Source organism: Triticum dicoccoides, chromosome 3A (genome assembly GCF_002162155.2).
Source record: "Triticum dicoccoides isolate Atlit2015 ecotype Zavitan chromosome 3A, WEW_v2.0, whole genome shotgun sequence".
Lineage (NCBI taxonomy): Eukaryota > Viridiplantae > Streptophyta > Magnoliopsida > Poales > Poaceae > Triticum > Triticum dicoccoides.
Window position 1 is genome coordinate 232,210,721 of NC_041384.1, and position 10,513 is coordinate 232,221,233.

Sequence of the window (10,513 nt, forward strand, 5' to 3'; positions counted from 1 at the left end):
ATCGGAACGCCTTGGGAGGAGGTCTATTCCTTCGTTGACCGTGAGAGCTTGTCATGGGCTAAGTTGGGACTCCCCTGCAGGGATTTGAACTTTCGAAAGCCGTGCCCGCGGTTATGGGCAGATGGGATTTTGTTAATGTTCGGTTGTAGATAACTTGAACCTTAACTTAATTAAAATGAATCAACTGAGTGTGTTACCGTGATGGCCTCTTCTCGGTGGAGTCCGGGAATTGGACACGGTGTTGGAGTAATGCTTGCGCAGGGTATTCTCTAGTTTCTCGCTCGCGCTTTGCCTCCTCTTCTAGCTCTCTTTTGCGAATAAGTTAGCTACCATATTTGCTAGTCGCTTGCTGCAGCTCCACATATATTTACCTTGCCTTACCTATAAGCTTAAATAGTCTTGATCACGAGGGTGCGAGATTGCTAAGTCCCTGTGGCTCATAGATTACTATTACACTAGATGCAGGGCCTGATGATTCCGCTCCAGGTGACGCGCTTGAGCTCAAGTGGGAGTTCGACGAGGACTCTCAATGTTACTATGTTTCCTTTCCTGATGATCAGTAGTGGTGCCCAGTTGGGGGTGATCGGGACCGTGTCGCATGTTGGGTTCTCTTTTATTTTGGCGCCGTAGTCGGGCCATGAGTGTTTGGATGATGTAATGTTATTTATGTACTTGATTGACGTGGCGAGTGTAAGCCAACTATGTTATCTCCCCTTTTATTATCTATATTACATGAGATGTTGTGGAGATTGCCTAACTTGTGACATATGCCTTCAATGCGATTATGTCTCTAAGTCGTGCCTCGACACGTGGGAGCTATAGTCGCATCGAGGGTGTTACATGAGGCTTCTCGGCCGATCGTCCGTGGCGCCTCACCAGCTTCGGGGACAACTATCGGAGTAATGGGCCACGGGTAGGCCAACCCGAGTCCCATGACCTTTCAAGACATCGGGGCAGGCTGCGCCCCTCAAGACCCCAGGGCGAAGAGCCGTCTCCTGATCAGTCAACGGCAGGGCGGCCAAGTTCCAGGGATGACTTCTAGAGAAGCCGGCTTTGGGGAGTCGGCCGGCGACTCCAGCAAACCCATGACCTCATCAAAGGGGACGGGGCGGAAGCGTGGCTACAGTGAAGCCCGCTCCCGCCCCTTACCAAGGGCAGGCATGGCCACAGCACACCGTACCCGGGAAGATCTCCGTGCGGCGTGGCACTGTTGCCTGGCGGGCCCTGACATCAGCACCACAGTACCAAGTCCTACGCCCATGACGGGTTGTCTGTACGGCCTGGAGGCAGCGGGGCCCACCAGTAAGCGAGACCTCGGGAGACGGTAGGAGAACCGCCAGTCGGACCCATCGGGAGTCGGCCCGGGGGAGTCGGCCGAGCCCTCCCCCGGGGTCCACGCGCCATTAATCAAGATGAGATGGGGAGTGGCCACAGTGATCGCCCGCCAGGCGGCGAGGCTGTTGCCACGACCCCATGACCAAGCCTGCGTCATCAGAAGCACGGCTACAGTAATCAGCGGCCGGCAAGACCCGCCCGCGGCGGACGCGGCCTGTCGGCTCCGTACCAGACTAGTTGGCGGGGCCCACCAGTCGGCGGGCCCCAGCAGTCGGCGGAAAAGTCGGAGGTCGGCGGCACTGACGGCTGGGTCCGCGCCCAGTCGAATTACCATTGTACCCCTGGGGCTAGGCCTATATAAACCCCCCCAGGGCACCCATGCAAGGGGTTGGATCCCAGTAGTTCTAGACCATACCAGATAGAAGGAGAGAGCTAGCCTTGCCCTCTTCTACCACCAGAAACAGCTCAAGGAGCAACCGTGTAAACACTTGGCCATAGTGATCATGCGGAGACCCTGCAGAGTAGTAGTAGGGGTATTATCTCCCCGGAGAGCCCCGAAGCTGGGTAAGATCCGCCGGCGTGCATATCTTCACCTCATCCCGTTTCCAGGCACCGGCGACGTTCTACTCGCCCCCACCATGATAAGCCATTCGTTGGCATATGTCGCACCAAACCCCCGACAGTTTCTTAATGAGGTGCTTGATCAAAATGCTTAGTGATATGCTACAAAATCCTCCACTACTTTCTCATATCCACATATGTCCCACACCAAATATCCAACTCGGCCCCATCGATTCTTTCTATCCGGCGCCACCGAGTTCAATTGACATAGCCACTGCCAGAAACCCTAGTCTTTTCGGTCTCACCGATAGGGATCTCGTTCTCACCGAGATGGGATTGTAATCTCTCTGTTTCCCTTCGTAACGTTTCGGTCAAACCGAGATGAGCGATCGGTCCCACCGAGATTGCAACGCAAACACTCTGTTTCCTTTTTGTAACGTTTCGGTTCAACCGAGATGAGCGAATCGGTCCCACCGAGTTTGCCTGACCAACTCTCTGTTTGTCTATTACCAAAATCGGTCCCACCGAGTTTGTGTAATCGGTCTCACCGAGATTACGTTATTCCCTAACCCTAATGAAATCGGTCCCACCGAGTTGACATGTCGGTCCCACCGAAACACCTAAGGGTCACATTATGAACCAAATCGGTCTGACCGAGTTCTCTGAATCGGTCCCACCGAGTTTGGTGATTTGTGTGTAACAGATATATTTTGTGTGGAGGCTATAAATACGCATCCACCCACTCTTTATTTGTGTAGAGAGCCATCAGAACATGCCTACACTTCCAATACATATTTTCTGAGAGAGAACCACCTACACTTGTGTTGAGGTCAAGATATTCCATTCCAACCACATAATTCTTGATCTCTAGCCTTCCACAAGTTGCTTTCCACTCAAAATCTTCTTTCTACCAAATCCAATCTTATGAGAGAGAGTTGAGTGTTTGGGAGACTATCATTTGAAGCACAAGAGCAAGGAGTTCATCATCAGCACACCATTTGTTACTTCTTGGAGAGTGGTGTCTCCTAGGTTGGCTAGGTGTCACTTGGGAGCCTCCGACAAGATTGTGGTGTTGAACCAAGGAGTTTGTAAGGGCAAGGAGATCGCCTACTTCATGAAGATCTACCCTAGTGAGGCAAGTCCTTCATGGGCGACGACCATGGTGGGATAGAAAAGGTTGCTTCTTCATGGACCCTTCGTGGGTGGAGCCCTTCGTGGACTCGCGCAACCGTTACCCTTCATGGGTTGAAGTCTCCATCAACGTGGATGTACGATAGCACCAACTATCGGAACCATGGATAAAAAATCTCCGTGTCAACATTGCGTTTGCTCCCTCAAACTCATCCCTTTACCTTCATATGCAATTGTTTTACATTCCGCTCCTATACTCTTAGAATTGCATGTGTAGGTTGATTGGTTGACTTGTGCTATGTTGCTAAAATCTGCTAAGAACTAAAATTGGGAAAAGGCTAGATTTTTATTTGGTCCAGTAGTCTAATCACCCCCCTCTAGATATACTTTCGATCCTACAAGTGGTATCAGAGCTTTGGTCTCCATTTTCTTTGATTTCCATAGCTTTTGGTGGTCATAGCCTTGGTTTCACAACCTAGGAGAGTATGGCGTCTAGTGAGGGAAATTACCACAGTAGAGGTCCTTACTTTGATGGTATAAATTTTTGCTAGTTGGAAGCATAAGATGAAAATTGCATATTCTTGGACATAACCCCGCCGTTTGGGCTATTGTGTGTATTGGCTTCCAAGGTGAATTCTTTGATGGGAGAGAACCAAACCGTGAAGCTACCGTGGAAGAGTTGAAGATTTTACAATACAATGCTCAAGCTTGTGATATTCTCTTCAACGGATTGTGCCCCGAAGAATTCAACAAAATCAGTCGTCTTGAGAATGCAAAGGAAATTTGGGATACTTTGATTGATATGCACGAAGGTACCAACTCCGTCAAGGAATCCAAATTGGATGTGCTTCAAAGTCAACTTGACAAGTTCAAAATGAAGGATGGTGAAGGTGTCGCTGAAATGTATTCTAGGCTTGCTCTCATCACAAATGAGATTGCCGGCTTAGGAAGTGAAGAGATGACTGACAATTTCATCATCAAGAATATCCTAAGAGCCTTGGATGGAAAATATGATACCGTGTGCACATTGATCCAAATGATGCCCAATTACAAAGATGTCAAGCCAACGGAAGTCATTGGAAGAATTGTTGCTCATGAGATGTCACTCAAGAATAAGGAAGAGCTTCACAACAAGTCAAGTGGTGCTTACAAAGCCTCATGTGATGCTCCCACATCATCGAGTGAGAAACAAATCTTCAATGAAGAATTGAGCCTAATGGTAAAGAACTTCAACAAGTTCTAAAAGAGTAGAAGCAAAGAAAGAAGTTCCAAGTCAAGGTCCTACAATGAAAAAAGATCTTCTAGTCGTGAGCGTAATTGCTACAATTGTGGAAGACCCGGACACTACTCCAATGGGTGTACATCTCCCTACAAAAGAAGAGAAGATTCTCCCAAAAGAAGAAGTAGAAGAGAAGAATCACCACCAAGAGAAAGGAGGAGTAGAGATGATCGTTATGAACCAAAACCCTCTCGGAGAACAAAGGATTCGGGAAGGAAAGAAAAGTCATCGAGGAGCTACACAAAAGGAAGACATCAAGCTCATGTTGGTGAACGGGTATCCGGCTCCGACTCCGACAATCACTCAGAAAGAATTTATCACTCCGACTCTGAATATACTCAAGATGAAGGTGTTGCCGGTCTAGCACTTGTGTCAACCAACTCCTACGACATATTTGACTCACCAAATGAAGGAATTGGAAGGTGCTTCATGTCCAAAGGTCCAAAGGTAACACATCCCGAGTATGTTGATTTCAATAGTGATGAAGATGATTTGCTAGGTGATGATGATTTACTTGTTGCAAACTCTAGTGATGAAAACTATGATGAAACGTCAATTAATCATGTTAATCAAGATAAAACGAATGATGATGATAAGAAGGAGATTGAGCGTCTAACTAAAGAACTAAACACTCTTAAGTTAGCTCATGAAACTACCTTGGAAAATCATCGAGAACTTTTAAAGACACATGATAAGCTACGCTTTGAAAAGCTCAACCTTGAGCAAGAGCATGAGTTTTTAAAGGCAATCAATGATGATCTTCACAAGAAAAGTTCTTCTTACATTGCCAAGCATTTACTCTTGTCTACTTACATGCCACAAGTTAAACCTAGCAACAAGAGCAAGAAAGATTCTTCATCTAGTAGTAACAACAATCATGCTAAATCCAATATTGTTGCTTCTAGTAGTTCTCTTGATTCCACTAATGATTCTCTTAGCCAAGTTACACTTGAGCAAGAAAATAGCTTATTGAAGGGAATTGTAGAGACAGGTGTTTACAAGAGCCTTGCCAGGAGTAAGCAATTTGAGGAAATTGTACGCAAGCAAGGAAGAAACCGAAGAATCAAGGTGTTGGTTTTGAACAAAAGTTCAATACCAATGGAGTTGAGTGGGAAGAATATAAATACCCCAAGATGAAGTTTGTTCCTCAACAAGAGAAGTATGATCCTACATCTTGCAAAGGGACACAAGCTCAAGATGATCTTCCACCACAAGACCACAAGCAAAAAGGCAAGGATAAGCTTCAAGAGGAAATTCATGCATTTCAAGAAGCACCCAAGGCCTTGGTCAAGTGGGTTCCCAAGTCCACATAAAGTTCTACTTCATCAAGTACAACTACAACTCCAAGGGTTCCCATCAAGATGGTGTGGATCAAGAAGAAGAAGAACTAGAGAGTTCTTGAGGGTGACTCCGTCAACATACTTCAATCTTATCATTTTGGCGAGGACAAGTGCAAACAACTTCCATATCTTGCACTAGTTCAAGGAGTCACAAACCCTCTTGTTGGTAAGACAACGGACAAGGTAACCTAAAGCTTTCATGGACATCATCTTGCGTATGCATCACTCTATGCCTATGGATATCCTTGTTTGTTCCTTGTTGGACTAACCCGTGTAGGTATTGAAAGTGCAACTCACTCCAAAGGATTGCTCCAAATGATCTACATCAACATTGAGCATCTACATCTTCAACACCTACATGAAGTCATCATCGACAAAACCCAAGGTTAGTTCATCCCTCTTAGGGGGGATATCACATCTAGGGGGAGCTTTACTCTAACCAATTGAGCTAAAGCAACTCTAATGGTGTGAACACAACAATGCTTTATGTAAAAGTGGTAACCCCACTTGTGCTTAAACAATGAGTATGACCTATGATCAAATGTTCTCATTTGACTCCTAAGTCAATAAACTCATATATAGATGACCTTGTCATCGCCAAATTGCTTGATAGATGCTAGAGTCTTTGTGCATGCCTTGTCACATATTTCATTTGCCATTTTATTGTGTGAGCATGTTTGTCGGCGTCCTGGGAACGGGGGTCCCCAGACTTGCCTGCCTGCGGCCCGCGGCGTGGCTGAGCCAGCAGACCGTACGGCCCATCTTCACCAACGATGCATCCAAGACCCTCGCGAGGTTCCAAGCCTCGCGAGGCGGACAACGCAAGACCTCCTCTGGAGTAGCCTAGCCAGGCAACCTCACGAGGAGCGGAGATATCAAGGCGGTGCAAACCTCAAGAGGCCCTCATGACGTGAGCCATGACACACGACACCACGCGGGCACCAGGCGAGCGCCAGTGCACGCAGCGTCCTTGTTTCCTCTTTGGTGCTAAGGAGGCAAGCACAGGCGAGGAGTACCGAGGCATCAGGCAAAGGTTTCCATTTCGGTGCAACGAGAACAAGACCAGGGGGACGGCAAGACGGAGGTCATCGTGGAGCCCAAGATAGCGTCACCACCAGAGCCTTTAGCAGGCGAAGACCACTTTTGCCAGGATAGCTTGTACTAGCTGTCCCCCTTCAAATTTTCCCGCCGTTGTTGGCTCCCTTCCCGCTCAATATTTGGGAAGAGGACCAGGGCCACTATAAATAGAGTTAGCCACCACCATAGAGAGAGAGAGAGATGGGGGGATCACTCAAACCATCCTCACACACACAAGCTCACTGAGCTCAAGAACACCTCAACCTCAGGAGGCTGTTCTTCCCTTGTACTATTCATCATTAGCCCTAGAGGCAATCCACCACCACCACACTGGAGTATGGTATTACACCACAACGGTGGCCCGAACCAGTATAAATCTTGTGTCTTTCTGTGTTGCAAGTTCATCGAGTTCGTCCGCGAGATCTTAGCGAGCTAGGGCGTAGATCGGTGGGAGGAAAAGACTTCACGTGCACCCCAGTGTTCAAACCTTAAGGGTTTGCCGGAACCCCACATCCGGCATTTGGTGTGCCAGGTAGGGGTGCGCTGGAGCTCCTCCTCCACTGGCCAGCTCGTCGACGCTCCTCAGCCACGATGTCTGGCGACTCAAGGGCCGGCTCCGACCGCTGGGCAGCCTGGCCAGCCCGGGCAGCGCCGCCTGCCCATGAAGGTCTCGACCCCGTGCTCCGGGCGGCACGAGCGCCGCCAAACTCCGCCGGGTGCTGGCAGCACGGCCAGGCGTCATCCACCCTCACCCCACGGCAGGTACGAGCCGCCGCAAGAGCAGCGAGCCATGCCGCAGCAACGGCGCCGCACTCACGGCGGGAGCAAGCAAACATGCGGGCAACGCTCGCCGTTGCAAGGGAGCTGTTGCGGTGCAGACTGATGGAAAGCGAGCGGGACACATTGCTGGAGCGTGTTGCCGAGCTGCTGGATGCGGCGGCGTCTGGAGCACCACCCTTCTGCTATCAACTTCCTCCCTAGGACACTGCAGGGCCGCGCGACGAAGCTCACCACATCCGCGAGCCATCAACTAAGCCCGGGGGCTTCATCAACATCAGCACGGCCGGCGGCATAGGGGGCTCCGACTCCCCCATGCTGCCTACGGTGGGCGCGGGCGCAAGTGTCGCCCCCCACGCTCCCAGCCGGATGCCGTACTGTCATCCCCAGGGCGCCACCATGGGCCAAGCAACATGGAGCGTGGGGCACCACGGCGAGGTGTTCGGGGTGACGGCCCCGGAAGCCTACGTGCCCCGCATGATGGACCAAGGGTACACACCAGAGGACAACCCTGGCTCATTCATCGGAGAAGATTGGAGAGAGGGGGTGCTAGGAGTCGAGGCCTTCCAAGAACCGATGGAGAGCCTCAACGATCGCACCGACAAGGGCAATTACACGGTACCGCTAATCTCTCAGGAGCAGGCTTATGCTAACCATGGGCTGCAGATGAATTAGGTTGCAGCGTCGATCGACGACCCTAGCACGGCGGCGCCCGTTCCGACAAGGGAGACATGCTGGGGGCCGCCGGGAGGAAGCCAGGAGCAAGGCACCTCCCCAAGGCACGCGAAACCAGGGGACACCCGGAGGTGGCCCTCTGCCGGAGTGGCTTCTACAACCCTTCCCCCGGTAGAGGACCCATGGTCGCCGAGGGAACCGCTGGCGTCGCATTTCCCTCCTTTGTGTCATCCTGGTGACCGGTCGACTCAAAGTAGGTCGAGGGTGGCACAAGGTGGGGCCCTCGATTGGCGATATGAAGCAAGGTCAGTACCTATGAAGAAGGCCGGTGCCTGTGAAGCGCGCCGCCCGTGACACTCTCATGTAATAATGAGTTGGGGCTGTACACGCCCCAGAGTCTCAGGAGCGCCGGCCTCAGGCCCTGGGGCTCCCTCCCACGCCTAGTGGCAGCACTTAGCTCCGCGCTGGTGAGAAGACTTGAAGACCCGAAGACTAGACTAGGTGCCTGAAGCAGCCTTTTGCTTTGGATCTCTCTTTCTGTGGATTTGCTTTCTAGATTTGGACTTAAGTTGAAGCTGAATTTTTATCGATGCGCGTGGGGGTGCCTTTTCTCATTCGAGCCATTTCTTGCCTTCTAGATCTCGTTTGGTTTGGGACTCTTGTCCATCGCCTTTTCCTCGCAAAGCTCCTCGCAAGCCGGACCACTCAAAGCACACGCTCATAAAGCGTGCGCTAGTACTATGCATGGTGCTCACCTCTTACGGGGCCCCTCAAACGGGGCAGTAAGCTCCGTAGGATTCTTAGGAACTCGTCGCCTCGCAACCCAGCCCTAAGTTGGCGCTGACTAAGGTAAACCGCGTCGGGAAACTCACCCCCAGCTTCATGAGCTCACGAGGACATATACCCACTTCACATGGGAAAGTAAAACATGCAACTTGCTTACATGAGGGGCTCCCCCTCTCAAAATGCTCTTACAAGTCTTCCAAGTGCCACGCCCGAGTTTTGCGTGCAGGATGAAACAACAGGCGAACATGGGATCAGCCAGAGATATCACTCGCTACATCACCTGCGGACGTATCGCTCGCGTCGTCATCATCTTTGTCGGAATCGCCGCCGCTGTCGGCGACGCCCCCATCACCGTCATCGACCACGCCACCTTCGTCCGCGACGACCACCACCGCGTCATCCTCTGAGGTGAAGGCCGTGACCAACGCGTCGACATGGTCCTCTGCCCAACGCGCTAGGTCACCCCGGACGGCCGTGGGTACGGGGCCAATGGCGGCGACGAAGTCGAAGTTGGGGCCGGCATTCAGGAGATGGCTGAAGACACGGGAGAAGGCGCGCTGATGCAGGCCACGACCCCTCTCTTCCACAAGCTATCGAGCTCTGGCAGATAGAGCCTCCGGGCTCGTCACCACCTTGGTAAAGAAAATCAGATGGTTGGCGTAGTCGTTCGAGTGAGGGGTCGGGGCGTTCTCGTCACAGATATAACCCAGGGTGGTGTTGGCCCTGTTCCGAAGGTCTTGAAGAATAGGAGCACGCTCGCGCTCTAGCGTTCGGTGTTGGAGCACTTCCTCCCTATTTTGCCGTGCGACGGCCTCGGCGTCGTCAACTCGTCTTCGGAGGGAAAGCAGCTCGGCGCGGGCGGAGGCCAAGTCCACCTGCGTCGTAACCAGGGTGGCGGTTGTGGCCTCCGTGTGCCTCTCGGCCTCGTCCAACCTAGGCCTGAGGGCGGCAGCCCTACCCGCACCCTCCAGACCGGCGAGCTTCAGCTTCAAGTCGTACGTGCCCTCCAGATCAGCATGAACCTTGGCCACCCGGCGATTGATTTCCTCCTCGACTCCGGCCTGACGGGCCCCAACGGCATCTTATGCTTGAGTGACTTGACGCTCCCTCGTCTCCAATCGCTCGAGCTCGAGGCTGCGCTCCACGGCTTCCAGGGCCAGCGCCTCCTCGCGCTGCCGGACCTCCTCTTCCTCTGTAGGCGTCCCCCTCAGCGGTGCAAGAGCGGCCTCGCGCGCCTCCACCTGCTGCTCAAGGGACACACTCCAGGCCTGAAGCCCCCACACGTGCTCCTCCGCAGCCTCGCGATAACGATCGGCCTCGTGAGCTTCTTCCAAAGCTCACGAGCGGGCCTCATTGGCAATCTTGAGGGACACCTCGGCCTTCGTGTTCTCGAGGTCGCGCTGATAGCGACCGAGGTTGATGGCCACTCGCAGCTTGCGCCACTCCTCCACCAACCAAAGACCTTCAGCCTCAAGACGCAAGTCGACACCAGCAAGCTCTTCACCAAGGAGGTTCATCACGCCCATCGCCTCCTGGAAGAGCTCGTGGTGGA